Source organism: Cyprinus carpio, chromosome B19 (assembly GCF_018340385.1).
Source record: "Cyprinus carpio isolate SPL01 chromosome B19, ASM1834038v1, whole genome shotgun sequence".
Lineage (NCBI taxonomy): Eukaryota > Metazoa > Chordata > Actinopteri > Cypriniformes > Cyprinidae > Cyprinus > Cyprinus carpio.
In genome coordinates this window covers 18,639,929-18,655,501 of record NC_056615.1, presented here as the reverse complement: position 1 = coordinate 18,655,501, position 15,573 = coordinate 18,639,929, and the positions used below count along the sequence as shown (strand labels likewise).

The 15,573-nt window shown below is 37.5% G+C and overlaps 2 long non-coding RNA genes across 2 annotated transcripts in view; both read right to left on the bottom strand.

Moving 5' to 3' along the window:
- The window catches only part of LOC122140877, a 31,567-nt gene extending 24,603 nt beyond the window's left edge, over window positions 1-6,964 (bottom strand). The window contains exons 1-2 of the long non-coding RNA XR_006157418.1: window positions 6,887-6,964; window positions 6,677-6,785 (exon numbers count right to left, since the gene is read on the bottom strand). This is a non-coding gene — a long non-coding RNA (uncharacterized LOC122140877). The remainder of the gene's footprint in view (window positions 1-6,676; window positions 6,786-6,886) is intronic.
- Window positions 6,954-15,573, bottom strand: part of LOC122140876 — a 40,164-nt gene continuing 31,544 nt past the window's right edge. The window contains exon 3 of the long non-coding RNA XR_006157417.1: window positions 6,954-7,013. This is a non-coding gene — a long non-coding RNA (uncharacterized LOC122140876). The remainder of the gene's footprint in view (window positions 7,014-15,573) is intronic.

Sequence of the window (15,573 nt, the reverse complement as noted above, 5' to 3'; positions counted from 1 at the left end):
ACTGTCAACACATTTACTAGACCAGACACGGCGTCTAAGTTCTCGTCTATGCAGAAGGCTGTGGCAGGTTGTGTGATAGGAGAACACTTCTCACTTCTCTTTGTGAATTTATTCAGACAGACAGAGAGAGAGAGTTTACTGCTGCTACACCTCCCTCTTAAATCTGTCACTCACTGTCTCCTCTGTACGTGTCAAGATGATTGAATACAAAGTCTTATTTACGCTGACAACTTCAGCCGCTGCTCAGCCAAGCACAACAAACAGCGCTCTGAAACCCGCAGTCAAAACTAAAAACAGCTCTTGCTGCTGGAGAGAGAGCGCTGCCTTCCTTTCCCTTCCCTTCCCTTCCCTTCACTTCCCACACACACACACAGAAAGTTGAGCAGCTCTTGAAGCGCTGATGTTCTCTCATCTCATGTGAGACCGGCGGACCCCGCGTCTCTGGAAACATGCATGGAAATATACCGAATCTGTGGACCAACAGCAGCTTGTGGCAGTTCAGACACTCTCAGGGATGTTTCATACGTGACCAGTGCTAGTCTCCAGTGTGCGATTTTTACAGTGGCCTTCAGGGGCTTTTTTAAAGAGGAATTTATGAGGAATTTTCAGGCCGTAATTTGATTGAGTTTGTCTTGCGCAGAGTAAATTCTTTCAGAAACTATTGTAAGAACAGCAACTATTGTAAAGACTTTTAAAATGAAACAAAGTGATTTGTGATGTGTAAATATACAATAAAGTAATAAGTGTTGGGGGTAACGCATTAGAAGTAACGCTAGTAATGTAATCAGATTACTTTTTCAAGTAACTGGTAAAGCAATGGATTACTTTTAAATTTACAATGAAATATCTGAGTTGCTTTTTTCAAATTTTTTACACAAGTTACTTTATTTTCCCATTTATTCACAGACAACTCTTCTGTCCCGATGTTGAGAGAACTCGTGAGTGAGATGCAAAGACCGAGGCACTTCCTTCAGCCTGATGCTTATTCATTTCACTTTCAGTGTGAAAGGGCCTTTATAGTTGCCAAAAATAAAACTTTAAGGTTTTTTCTTATTAAAAAAACAAACAAGCAAGCCCAACCCAGGTGACACAAAACGCAAAAAGTAACGCAAAAGTAACATAATGCATTACTTTCCATAAAAAGTAACTAAGTAATGTAATTTTTATGGAGTAACGCAATACTGTCATGCATTAATTTTCAAAGTAACTTCCCCATTCTGGCTACCTTATGTTTTAGGTTTAAATAATTGTATTAAGTGCATCTAAAGAGACAATAGAGTGATATGAGAGTAAACAGACTCTATGCAAGTTTAAGCTCAGCCTAAGTTTTGCTGCCATCTCAGTGGTTATGTGAACATTTGCCCATTAAACTAACACAATTACATTACACTCTTAAAAATAAAGGTGCTTCAAAAGGTTCTTCAAGCGATGCCATAGAAGAACCATTTTTGGTTCTGCAAAAAAAAACATTCAGTCAAAGGTTCTTTAAATAACCATCTTTTTCTTAACTTTTTGTAATCTGAAGAGCCTTCTTTCGCCACAAAGAACATTTTATGAAATAGAAAGGTTACTCAGATGTTAAAGGTGAAAAAAAAGTGAGTTGTTGGGAATTTGCAAAACTTAAAAACTGGTGCAGGCAGTTGATTTGGAATTTTGAGAGAGGGTTATTGGTATCGGCACCATGTAATGATGCTTTATGAACGCACACTTGTGGTTAACAGTTGTTCGAAACATAAATGTAAATATAAGTGTGTTGAGTCCATTATACTGTTTAGCGGATGCATGATACGAAATCAAGCGGATGCATGATACGAAGAACCCTGCCTTTCTCTTTCATATGCACAGCAGTATTCTATGCATGGCAGCAGCATCCAGACAGGTGATCTGAACAAACCTATCAAAAACACTGGCTCTCTTACAGGTGTAAACCTTGGCACAGCACAGATACAGGTAGAGAGGGGAATTCTCTCTCAACTGCATGTTATTATGGAAATGCATCCTATTCTACTATTCATAGACAAAAAAGCCTCTTCAGAAACAGAATGATTACACGGTAATGCCAGAAAAAAAAAATAGATATAGGAAAATTTTCTTCTTATATACATCAGGCTTTATGATGCAACCCCCAGCCAGACAATATTCACTTTATCAACTGCTGAAGCAATATAGAAGTTTTACTTACAGCAAATAAGCAATTCTTAGCACTGAAATTATTCTCTTTAGTTAATAACAATGTATGATCTATTATCTATAGATTTCAAATATTTTAATCTATTAACGTCCATATTTTTTCACAGAGCTGTCTTAATTATGTGCACAAGCTTTCATATGAACATACAATGCATTGCTTCAGTGACCAGTGGCACATACAGTATCTATATATAGAAATTCTGATAGAAAAATATGCAAAGATTGAGATAATAAGGGGTTTTGTCTCCCGCTTACTAGTTCCCAGGTGCATTTCTGGGTAAACATGAAGAAATGGGAGCATGAATTAAACACCACCACATGACACATTATTCTGCAAGTTGTCAAAAGCCCTTCCTCAGGGTTTTAAAACATCAGTAGTCAGCCAAAAATGTTTACAAATGGAAAAAGAACTGCAAAGCCTTTGGCAGCTGTAGTTGCCCGCAGGCTTAAATGGATATTCTCTCCCACCTTAGCCCATCCTGTCCTCTCCTTCCCTGTACTGGAAAAGTTTTACTCAAAATGCATATAATGTTATATATAACAATATATATTCGCTATTTGTTCTTTCTTTGTGAGTGAAGACAGGAGACACAATATTTTGATAACTGCAGGCAGAGAATAACAGATCTTGTCCTCTTCATTTATGTATAATAGAACACTGTCTGGACACAATACAAGACAAGAAAGAAGATAACCAGACAAGGAGTAGTAAACTATTTTGATAGGCTTTTCTGGATCCTTCTAAGGCACTTAAAAAGAGATTTTAATGTTTGTCTCCATACCTCTCTATCACATACTCAAAACTGAACTTCTGAATAGGTCTGATAGAGCAACCACTTATGTTCAATGGGGTACAATTGTCCTCTCTGTGTCCTTTTGGGACAGATTACCTGAAACGTGAAATATACATACCCATCCCATGGGAAAAAGAAAGAACTGAATAGGATATCAGAGTACTGTATTTTTTTTCTTTTGCATCCCTTAAGAGACTGCAGCTAAGACCTATTCATATGCCTTTGACGAAGAAAATCTAATTGAAGAAAAAAAACTCCACTGGGATTAAATGCTGTATATATAACTTAGAGCAAAATGGTCCCCTCTCCTCCCATAAGAGGAAAGAAATGGACAGAATCTACTCTTCCCCAATACTCCTCCTTTTTTTTGAAGTTTATTGGCATCTCACTTAAACTTTTCCTGAAACCATGATCAAATTGAAAGGTTCAAATTAGAATTGTTGTTAATGGCTAATCATACCATGTATATCTATATATATATATATATATATATATATATATATATATATATATATATATATATATATATATATATATATACATACACTGGAGTAAAATTTTAAAATAATAATTAAAAATTATATTATGTGATATAAAAAAACAACCATTCAAAAGTTAGGGGTCAGTAAGTTTTTAAGAAATTAATATTTTTATTCAACAAAGACACATCACAAGTGACTTCCACAGTAATGGCTGCTGAAAATTCATCTTTGCTATCATAGGAATAAATTATATTTTAAAATATACTAAAATAGAAATCCGTTACACTGAATTATAATAATATTTCACAATATTGCTGTTTCTGTTTTTGATCAAATAAATGCAGCCTTGTTGAGAAATCTTTCAAAAACATTTAAAAACTCTTACCAACCCCAAACTTTTGAACTGCAGGCTGTATAAAGAAAAGTTACATTTATTACATTAAAAAAAACTAAATCAATGCACTTATACTTACATATTTTTTTTTAACCACTGCAACCTCAAGTGTGCGTTCATAAAGCATCAATATGATGGCAGACATGGTGCCCATACCACAAACCCTCTCTCAAACATTCCAAATCAACTGCCTGCACAAGTTTTTAAGTTTCGGAAATTCCCAACAACTCCTATTAGGTGTCCTTTTCTTCAAGCTTTCCAGTTTGAGCGTAATAACGCTGGTATCAGCTCACACCAAATGAGTGCAGATGAAAGCCTGAACCGAGAGTCGGAACTTTCATGTCTCCGCAGAGGCTCAGAGGCTCTAACTGCAGGCATTCTCGGATGAGGTTTACTGTGGTTTGTTTATAGGGGCTGAAGGGTAACCATGGCAGGCAGTGACTGGAAGCCCTCACTCGGGACAGGGGAGAAGTCAGATCCACTCAGACCCAGGCTGATTCGATTAAACAACCGCTGAGGTCCGCCGCTCAGGTTCGCTTTCCGCATACAGGGCCGCGGTGGGCCACGGAGACCAAGGCCCCAGCAGGGGCCGTCTGTCCATTCAAAAGAGGGAGAGGAGAAAAACATCATTTATTTAGAGTGTTTACTGTTTACTGTTTCTACCGGCCTTAGAGAGGAAATTAATTTTTTACAATTTTCCCCCAAGTATAAAAGAGCAGGCGAACTCTAGGGTATTCAGCTTCCAAAATGATGAACAGTATGAGTCTCTTTGATTTTCATCACCTTTATCGATGACAGATATGATTTTCCTCAGCTCTCTTAGCATTATGAATATTTCACCATAAAGGGCCTGTCCATTTACTGTAGGGTGGCAGAAGCCAAATGTAGATAGAAGGGTCAGTCACTTCTCTCTGTCTGTTTAATAAGATCACACACATTAAAAACTTGGCTTGTCCAAATACATATATATTGTCAAATCATGAACAAGGTAACAATGCCTTATTATTTTTTGCATAGAAAGGGGAAAAAGATGTTCAATACTGTATTACAGAATAAAGATACTACCAAGAACATGAAGCATTTTGATGTCGTAGGGTCTGTTATATGATTTATGATAACAGCATTAGTCAAACTTCAGTTATGCTAGATGCTGTATTAATTTTTACTCTATGTTTTAGCCACAGAAACTGTATACAAAATTTTGCCAATATATCATCGTTTTAGTCCAATATACTCTGCCTGAAGTGGCATCATTTCATGCTAATGTGTAAATTAGTAAAAAGGTGTCAGGCCAATATTTAACCAAATTGTCAAAGATGTATTAACATAGTTAAAAACAAAAAAGACTCATAAACACAAAACTTTCTATTACTCACATGTAATAGATATACTTTAGTATGATCTACATTTTAACATTAATGTTACATTACTTTAACAGCTGAAAACGTTTGTGCTGCTTAATATTTCTGTGGAAACTGTGAGTTTCTTTCAGCCTCAGGTTTATTTAAACAAGTGTAAATCTGAAATAAATGAAATCTTAAGTGTATTTACATCAATTTAATGTGTCCTTGCTGAATGAAAGTCAATTTATGTAAATATATATATATATATATATATAATATATGTATATATATATATATATATATATATATATATTAGGTTTAAGGCTGTTAATATATTTTTGTTCTTCTTCTTTTTTTTCTTTTCTTCTAAAATCACTGCATTTTTTGTATCTTAGCCTAACTAAATATCAGATCTTAAAATACAAAACTTGACCTAACACACATGTATACACCAAACAATTCCTCTCTAATCCACAGATTTGTATCATAAACAATCAGCTTTTGACCCATTCTATCCCACAACGCATTTAAAAACAATAGCGATCAGCTCGATACTTCAACACAAACCAAAGAAATAGTTTAAAATGGCCCCGAGGCATCCAATCAAGGGTGTTTAAGCTCAGCCTAATTTACCGCAGAGGCCCCAAAGTGTTGTCTGATTTAAAATCGAACTCTTTGAGAGTCGTAAAAGGCCGTGAGAGCACCGGTGCTTCTAAATGACAAGCTGACTATTACACTATAAAGCACAGCCAATTTAAATTGCAAAACAGGATGCCAGGTCTCCTCAGAAGCAATATCTGTGAGTATTTCGCAAATGTACGAAATAAATATAAAAGGGAGGGAAATGTAAATGAGGGTGACGGAGGACTACTTTGAGGCGAGTAGGTAATGCTGCAGCTATTCATCACGATGGAGAAAGAAAGCACCCGCGTCCGTCCTTAGCATATTCTAATGAAGGCCATCATGCAAATGAGTGTGACCTTTTCTGGGCTTTTTTTATTCAAGTTCACATTCAATGGAGAAATGTGTACATACGCTAGGCAAGCAAGCGGACGCAGACACGCGCACACCCGGAATTATATCGAGGCATAACAAATACTCTCCCCCTCTTCAGCTGAAACACCATAGTGACTAATTACAGCAATCAATGAGAGTACAAACAGAGCGAGCTACAGCTGTGAGAGAGGCAGGCCTGTCTGTTAGGACCGGACCGAGCGATTTCACTTCGCCGGGATTTCGGGAACTGGCAGGATGTTGACGAGTCAGATATGACAGGGCTGTCTTTCTCCGGCCTTCTCCTCGTGCAAGCCGGAAGGCCGTCAAACAAATAAATAAATAAACACCCAGACCCAACTGCCAGTAGAGTGTAATTGACAGCGAAAGTTACATACCCTTACAATGACTTTGAACTTTTCCGCTTGTAAAGATTAGGCATAAATATTGAAATATTGAAATGAAAGATGCCCTGCTTACATAGATGAAGCTGAAAGATGGAGGAAGAGGAGGTGGATGGAGGGGTGGTGGTGGGGGGGGAGCTGGTTCGGTATCTCCTGTGCATCAGTAAGCAGACCAGGCCTCCTCTCTGCACAGACAGTTATGGATAGGAAACATTATCAGCCATGGTAATTAAAGGCAAAACTTATACATGCTGGGAGGGTGGAGGGGGGCGTCACACACACCCACCATTTATCACACACACTGACTCTGGCAGAGAGCAGATGAGGTGGACCGCTCCACCTCTACAATTTACAGCTTTAACACTTCTTGCGCTGGTCGAACGCTTAGGAGGTTTTTGCCCCGTGATGTGATCCTGAGAAACAGAACTCACGTTAGCATGAAAAACTAGTTGTAAATACAATTAAATGGCAATGCAGAGGAGACAATGCGTTTGGCTTTTGAATAATTGCATAGACACAGAAAAGAAAAAGCACGTATAAGATCTCTTTAATATCTAACTCTTTCTTTCAAGCAGCAATAAGATTAAATGGTGAGCAAATACAGATTTTTCTTCAGAGGAAAAGTCTTGTTCACATGTTTCTCCTTTAGAGTTTAATAATGTTGCAAACTCTGAACAAATTTTGAATTCTTAGATTGCAATATAAATCAGCAGTTCTCTACCAGGGACACGTTAGGGGGCCATAGGATGACTTAAATTAATAAATTATTATTGATTTATAAAAAAATATATATGTAATAATAAAAACAATGTAAATTAAAATGCTAAAAAACAAATAACATCAAGATGTAAACTCCAATCATATTCTTTTCCCCTTCAAAAAATACTGTTCTTATTGAAGAACATTGAGAACAGTTCTTTAAACAGTTATTGAACACGTTTAATTATCAATTCTTGTTAATTAAAAAAGAATGAAATCAAGCAGCTTTTTCATCATTGAAAATATATCAAGGTAGATATATCAGGGTAGATCACTGAAAATAAAAAGGGTAATATCATAGACTACAAGTAAAAAATGTTGAAAACCACTGAAATTAATTCAATAATTTCTCATAAAAAAATGTTCTGGGACCATTTTATATGGGTCTCATTGTTCAAATTTTCCCCTAAAGAATTACTTGAAAATTCATTAAAAAAAAAAAAAAAAAACATCTGATACAAGTTTCCTGCACCAAGGAAGGTGATGCATCTTTTTAATGGCCAGCCTTGGAACTCTTTATTTTCTAACTTCTTGCAAACATCTTTGTCTCTCCACCTCCTTGTATATTGTATATGTGCAAAAGTATATCCACTGCTAAGCTTTACTGCACTCTTCTCTTGAGTATTCAGTATTCGACCTGGAAGTCTGGGATGGTACTGCACAAACTGTGAGGTCTGCACATGATACTCTATGCCAGGCCTCTTATGCTACTCTATTCCCACATCTCCTGATACTCACATTAAACATGCATGCACACTTATCATGCTGCTTTACAGTGCTTAGGCTTGCTTTAATTTTAAAATACTATTAATGTTTTACATCAACATTCTGTAGATTATAAAATACTGCAATCATATACAGTGAGTTACACACGGAACACATTAAAGTTGAGCCTGGACAGAAGTTGAGCCTGGACCCCCAATCTACACTCATGGGAGCAGAGTAAAGCGCATATATATGAGAATGACGGGGAAAAGGGCAACCAAGGATCATGATGCCCTGTGTGTATGTGTGTCAGCCCTGAGATAAAGCACCACTCTGGCACACTTCGCGTCATGGAGAGCGACATCTCCAGCCTGCCAGGACCAGTCAGCACCAGCACTGTCACAAACACACACACTCACACATGCGCTCTGGGTTTCTCGCTCTTTCACTCACACACACGTCTACAGGCGTCCTGCAGATACCGACACTGTGCTGGAACAGCAGGAATCCAGCACATCACATTACCATCAAAACCTGCACTGCCGAGACAGGTCGGTGTCACACACTTTGACATACACACAAGAAGAAAAACAAAGAAAGAAAGAAAGAAAGAAAGAAAAACAGACAGACAGACAGGAAAGGAAGGTGAAAAGGAAGGAACACAAACAGTAGAAAAGAGGAACATCAGATAGGAGGGAAGGAAGAAAGAAAGTGAAGAGGGAGGGAAAGAAAGAGTGGAAAAGAGGAACATAAGATAGGCAGAGGAATAATACAAGAGAAAACAGAAAGAAAGAAAAAGACAGATAGGCAGACAGACAATAAGAAAGAAAGAAAGAAAGAAAGAAAGAAAGAAAGAAAGAAAGAAAGAAAGAAATAAGAAAGAAAGAAAGAAAGAAAGAAAGAAAGAAAGAAAGAAAGAAAGAAAGAAAGAAACGCAACCAGAGAGATAGGAACACAGATATGAAGGAAAACAAAGAGACAGGAAAGGAAGTGAGAAAGAAAGGAACACAGACAGACAGAAAGAAAGGAAGGATCTGACAGAAAGAAAGATGGAAAAAACATAAAAACAAGAATGAACAAAACAAAGGAAGGAAGGAAGTCAGACATAAAGGAAAGACAAAAAGGAAAGAAGGACAGGAAAGGGAGGAATAGTCAGACAGACAGGAAAGAAGAAAGGAAGCAATACATTTCCATTTGAAATGTTTTGAAAGCCTGTTTTTCTTTCCTGTAATTATATTTCCTATTAAAACAGGAAGTTGAAACATTTTTTTTAATATTTAAAAGACTGTAAACTCTAAATGCGTTCATCTGCTTAACATGATTTTTGTCAACTTTCAGGAGCACACTAGCATACTGAAGGCCTAAAAGCCCAGTTTTGATTTGGTTTCTTATAACAGGAAGAAAACAGGAAGTGGCAAGAACACTTTCCAGCCACTGAGGGTTTACAAGGACAGCGGCTGGCATGCAGAAGGACATGAGAGGACGAGTGCTGTTGATTGAAGACATCGATGATACCCTGCAAATGATCTCACTACATAAAACTTTTACAAGTACAGGGGCATTTGGGACCCATCACACACACACACATGCATATAGAAAGTGAGATGGCAAGCACGGAGCGGTAGAAAGCAAACTGAAGCGAGAGAACGTGAGAGGAAGAGATGGAGAGACTGATAGGCGCTGATCTTCATGATAAGCACTCCTGACAACTTGTGAGCGGTTTGCTGGTAGGACACTAATTGCCAGTGAAAGGTGACCGGGAGAGAGGCAAAGCAGCTCAGCTCAGATAGACCTCTCGCCTCGGTCCGACATGATACCCTACGACAGCACACATCCTCGTATCAAAAACCCAACACACACACTTGACACCAACCCATCACTCTCCGCAAAAACGGCACACTGATACTCCCCTGGCACCCGGCGAAAAAAGAGAGGGAGGGCGAGAGGCGAGGATACGAGAATGAGAGAGATGAATCGTATTGACAGGTAGCCCACGGTGGTGAGGTTGAAGCTGAAACTGCCTGGGAAGAATAAGGAAGGTGAGACCCATGAACTGAGTGCCATTTAACTGGCCAAGACTCAACCTTTTCCACTCATCTTCAGAATTACGTACAGAACCCAGAGGCACACGCTGCATTCACATGAGTGAAAGAACTATGGGTTATAATGTGAAGATTCAAAGACTCAGTGGTAATTAGTGGTGCTTGCTGAGGACCATGAGAATAAAGCATTGTAAGATTAAAGTAAAATTTGTAAGAATAATTAAAGTATTATGAGATTAATGTAGTAACATTTTGAAAATAAAATCAAAATAATGAGATTAATATAGTAATATTTTGAGAAGAAATAAAAAATAAATAAAGTAAGTACTGTTTTGACAATAAATTCAAAATTACTATAAGAATAAAATGGTAATATTTTGATACAAAGTATTTTTAAATTACAGTAGTAATATTTTTACAGTATTCGGTAGGTAAGATTTTTTAATGTTTTGGCTTATTCTCACCAAAGCTGCATTTACTTCAAAAATACTGTAATATTGTGAAATATTATTACAATTTTAAATACCTTTTCTATTTTAGTAAATTTTACCATGTAATTTATTCCTGTTGTGTCAATGCTGAATTTTTACATGATCCTTCAGAAATTATTCTAAATGCTGATTTGATGGTAAATAAACATTGTTGTTATTTGTTAGTTTTTTGTTATTATCAATGTTGAAAACAGTTGTGTTTATTAATATTTCTGTGGATACCATGTACATTTTACTTTTTTAAGTGTGAAGTGTAAAAATAACAGTGTAAAAGTTTTTACTGTCACTTTTGACCAATTTACTATATATATTCTTTAAATCTTATAGATTTTTTTAACATGCCGCTTAAACCCTGTTGCACTATAGCAAGCAACTTAACTTAAACAAACAATATACAACTTAAACAAACTTAAAGTAAGCAAAAAAATACACAACCACCTAGCAGTTCCCTATCCCATATCTGCATGTGTGACTTCGTTTTGTACACTTACTGTACAGTGGGTGTATTAGTTTCATGAAATTCAGTAGGAATATTTGCAGTTTTGGCAGGGTCTCTCAGGTCAGAGCTCTGAGAGCGATTAGCGTCTGGATGAGAACGAGACATTTCGTCTGGCTGCGTTCTCCGAATCCTCTCCCTGGGCTCGTGAAACAATGCTGTTGAACTGTACCACACATACAGAGCGACAGTATGAGAGAACTGGCTGTAAAAATATTCCTGGCACAATACATCACCAGCGCAGGACAATTTGCAGCTTATGTGGAAAAACAGGTTAGTTATGGAGGTAAGAGAGGTGAAGACAGCAGCAGAGAGAGAGAAAGAAGGATGGAAGAGGTGAATTTATTACAGCCTAACAGTTTGGCCATAACTCCTGCAGAGAGGCAGATGTCGGGATAGCGACAGCACTGCTAGTGGACAGTGGCCACAGGAGGATAGCGACGCGTGAAAACCAAAGTAATGGTTAGCCCATGCTAGCGTGTGTCATAGGTAATCAATGCGGGAGGGAAGTACAGGGTTACAGGGAAAATAAAATGGTCTGGTAGAGTTGCATCAGAGCTGACAGCTCTCCAATAAGAAGATACTCTCTCCTCCCCTCCATCCCATAATCACAGTCCAGTCCCATCCAGACCTCCTGGGGAAAAGAAAGTGTTAGGCCTTCACTTTCTGACCTTTCGACCTTCACTCATCATCATTCCTTCTATACCTTACGTTCTCCTGGCTCGTTTTTCTCACGTTCCTTCATTTTCTAGTCTTAATGGACCCTTTTCACATTTACTGGGTAAACTTGGGTTGGGTAAACTTCTATAATGGTGAATGGGACCTACATCAAATATTACTTTTGTGTTTGTATTTGCTCCAACAGTAAAAGAAAAAATCCACAAAAGCATTTCTATGACTTTACAAATGATTTTTTTTGAGAGAGAGAGATTGATTGCTTCTCATTACTTCTCAGTAATTTGTGAAATTTGTTAGCAATTGAGTGAAAATCACTTCTACGTCCATTTTTTTCACTGTACATTGTTTGTTTTTTTATGTAAATCTACAAAACTTTGCTAGGTTTAGATGTTAACAACTGTGGAAACGCAACATTAGAGTCGATGAACATGCAATCTTAATGCGTCCTGACGAGACGCCATACTTCCCTTACCACTAATGCACCGCAGCCCGTCCGGGCCATCCTTTGTGGCCTAATCCACCTGGCGCATCGGCAACAGAGAATCTTCCAGAAGTCTCTCTCTCCCCTCTCTCTCTATTGATCTGACTGGTGTGTGGAAGCTGGATCTCTTTACAGTGTGGTGCCAGACTGTTGGAGCCAGTGCTCTGGACGTCTGCTCTCACTAGGACTGATGACGACACCCTGAGGATCCTCTCCACATGGACCTGAAATAATAAAACCCCGCTCGCGCCCTCCATCACCCTCTCAGCTGTCGATACATGTGCTGCACACGCTGAAATATGCGAGGACATCATGCCCGCACATGAGGAGACCGTGATGGTATTTATGTCGCGTGGCTGGAATACAAAAAGCCTGTTTGTGAATGTCAGTTGCAAAATTGCTTTTTTGATGCTTCAATTTATAAATGAAAACACGTAAGAAGGCCTGAGATCAGTCAGAGGTTGCTATAACCGATCATGTTATTCATTCCAGAGGGCTAAAATAAATCTGACTGAACAGATGAGACAGCTAATGACTGCATAAGGGTTTGCAGTTTTTAAATTTGGGAGTGCCATAATAATATGATGATGAGTGTTGGGAAGCAACGAAAATACAAAACTACATTTTAGAATAGCTCAGAAGTAACTCTCTCTCGCTCTCTGGATAGATGTGAGAATTATGATTTATTTTAGCAAGTCATTTTGTTCAGATGAATCATTTTAGTGAACTGGAAAAAAATTATTAATTTACATAATCATTCATTATTACTCAGTTGTGCAATAAAAGTGATGTTTTTCTTCATTTAATGTAAATATTTTCATTAAATGTAGAAAATAAATCTCAGATTTAAATTGAATTTTAAATTGTATTTATTAAAATGATTAAATTATTTAAATCTGATTTTTTTTTATACATTTAATTGTATATATATATATATATATATTATATATATATATATATATAATACACATACATACACAATATATATATATATATATATATATATATATAATATTTAAATTGGATTTATTACAATTATTAAATCATTTAAATCTGTAATTTTTTTTCTTCATTTCATTTTGCTAATAATACATATATATATAATTTCATTTTCAATGTAGGTCTATGTAGATAGATAGAGAGATGAATGGAATTATATAAAATATTGTTATATATACATAACATATTTACATAAATTTTATTTTGAGGTGGACACAAGGGCATCTTTCAGACTTCGTCTCATGAGCATATGCGTGCGGTCGCCTCAGCAAACAAACAAAGAAACAAATAACAGATCTGCACAGGAAACTGCCATTTCTCTCCTAAAAGTGAGAGATTGCTCCTCTTACAGTGACGCAAGGGATCCTAAGGGATACTAGAGCGTTGTCCATTAACTTCCTCTAGGCAATTCATTTCTAAGAGTAGCTAAATGGATTTTTTTCAAGCAAATAAATAAAACAGCCCCAAAAAAGCTCACATTAAAATCAATTTCCAGGTGCTATATAAATGAACGTGCGCTTTCTCATCGACTTAAAAAAAGAAAAGAAAGAATCCTTGATTCTTCTGTTTAAACAGAAAAACAGTTCAGAAGTGTCAAGTGTCAGAGTAATTAAAAAGAGAACTCTGGCCCTCTCCTCGGGTGAGAATCGCTGAAGACATTAAGTTAACAAAAGCACGGGGCAAATAAGAGTCAAGGGAGAAGTGACAGTTATCTGCTAAATTCATAAATGTGGCTTTTTGTATAACGGTAATCATCATCCCTCATGCTGTCATTTTCCATTTTAATTGCTCGCCTCAGTGCTTTGGCTCAGGGAAGCCATTGGAACCCCACAGAGTGCAGTACAGAGCTAAAGAAAAGGAGAGAGAAAAAGAAAGAAAACATACAGGGCCCTGCAATCTGACTGCTCCAGTTTAGGTTACTGCCATGTGAGCGTCTGACAGGTTAATTTTTTGCAATTAGACTGTTCTGAGAGCGAGCGGAACAGGTGAGGTCTTCATCGACGCACATAAAAACGAACGCCGAATTACGCTCTTGACAAATATTCTTGAACACGAGCTATAAAGTTTGCCCAACAGGCGAGCAGAAATGTACGATGTATGTGCTTGCATCTTGGACCGCTTTTCTAAACTCATAGCTTTCCTGCCACAGAACATGGACTCCTGATTATAGAGAAAAATGGGAGGGAGGAAGAAGAGCGTAGCGAAATGTAAAAGCATAACAGGATAAAAATCAAGTCACGAGGCTAAGCTAACATGGTGAGCAGCCTTTCTCATAGTCGCCATGTCGTATATATTTTATAAGACATCAAAAGAAGCCAGCGAGACTTCTTTAGATTTCATCCTAATCTCATGCTGTTATCTCTTTCCTCTTCGTCCAAAACCAGCTCATATTTCACCCACGGTATCTTGTTATTTCTATAATCTTGTTCCTGCCCATGATAGATTTCTTAGAGCAAAGCATTTATCATGAGGTTTCAGAAATGAACTTAAGTTTGGCTGTGTCTTAAGTGCGAGTTTGTGGGTTGAATTTAAGGGACAGTAATGTTATTGAGAAGTATTGGTGAGTTTTAGAGGTTTCCGCGCTGTTGTGTTTGGAGGAGATGAGCCGTTAAAAAAGACGGAGAGAGCAGAGCTTCAAACTATGATAAGAAAAACAACATTTCAGCCGCTTGCTTCTTCATGCCCAGTCTTTCAACATTACACCATGTTTTTTGTATTAAAATTCCTTATCCATAGTTGACGCACTAAATGTCCACTGATTTTTTTATCAACATCATGATGAATTAAATCTAACGGAGTGATAAAAACAGCAAAAAGCCTTTGTGACAAGGGAAAAATTTCTACAAAGGCTTTGATAACTGAAGTAAGGAATAACTGACAATGGGCTGTTGAATTATTAGGAAAATAATGCACACCCGAGATGGTGATGTGGCCATGACATGAAGCAGAGAGCAAAATTTACAAGAGCAATCCCTGAATTTAGACTTCAACAGTCAATGCTCAGAGAGAGATACCTGCTTTGCACTCTTCACTACTCTCCTCAATCACTTAAAATGTCTACATCAACATCAGGGGCCAGTGTCTTTCTCTTTCTCTCTCTCTCTCTCTCTCTCTCTCTGCTGGAGTGTTTTTATCAGAGGGTCTGTTTTAAATGTTGCTGACAGCTTCTGCCTCCCTCTCAGTGTAATTATAGGCAGAGGAAGGCTGGGGCTGAGGCAGGGCTGGATGTAGCCAGGCCTGTGTAATGGGGATAATTAACTTACCCTCATCACCCCACTTCAAAGGCCTGCTACAGAAAGAGAGAGAGAGAAAGAGACAGAG